Genomic DNA, 453 nt, shown 5'->3' with positions numbered 1-453 from the left:
TTTCTTGGAATACCCCCCCCCCACGAAAAAAAAAAAAAAAACATATTTACAACTGATCTATGCGCTATGCATGCGGACTACATGCATTCAGACTACATACTTTCATGCATGAAAAAAGGAGATAATAGGGATTTGAAGCGTGTTGGAGTGTTATCTATGTACAGTACATAAATCAATATATAATACAATTCAATATTGGTGCATTTCGATATTGAAGTAAAAATGTGAAAAATAAAAGTGTTAAGTAAAACCCAGCAATGGATTTAGTAATCACACAGCCCATAGAGCTCCACTGGGAGTCTATGGGACATACCTGTACCACTGATTTTAATGGCGCAAATTTCAATGTTTATCCAACAAGAGGCTCTAAACACACTATCTGGGTCTCAGACTTCAATTTAAGCTTTGGAAAAAACAATGAGCTATCATTTAGGACTTTTTTTCTGATTGCGA

The 453-nt window shown here is 35.3% G+C and overlaps 1 pseudogene; it reads right to left on the bottom strand.

The window, feature by feature from the left end:
* LOC107702545 (caskin-1-like) overlaps positions 1-453 on the bottom strand; it is a 52,233-nt pseudogene that overhangs the window by 13,690 nt on the left and 38,090 nt on the right.

This window comes from Sinocyclocheilus anshuiensis, unplaced genomic scaffold (genome assembly GCF_001515605.1).
Source record: "Sinocyclocheilus anshuiensis isolate Anshui unplaced genomic scaffold, SAMN03320099.WGS_v1.1 scaffold218, whole genome shotgun sequence".
In the NCBI taxonomy this organism is placed as follows: Eukaryota; Metazoa; Chordata; class Actinopteri; order Cypriniformes; family Cyprinidae; genus Sinocyclocheilus; species Sinocyclocheilus anshuiensis.
This window is presented reverse-complemented; position numbering and strand designations above follow the sequence as displayed.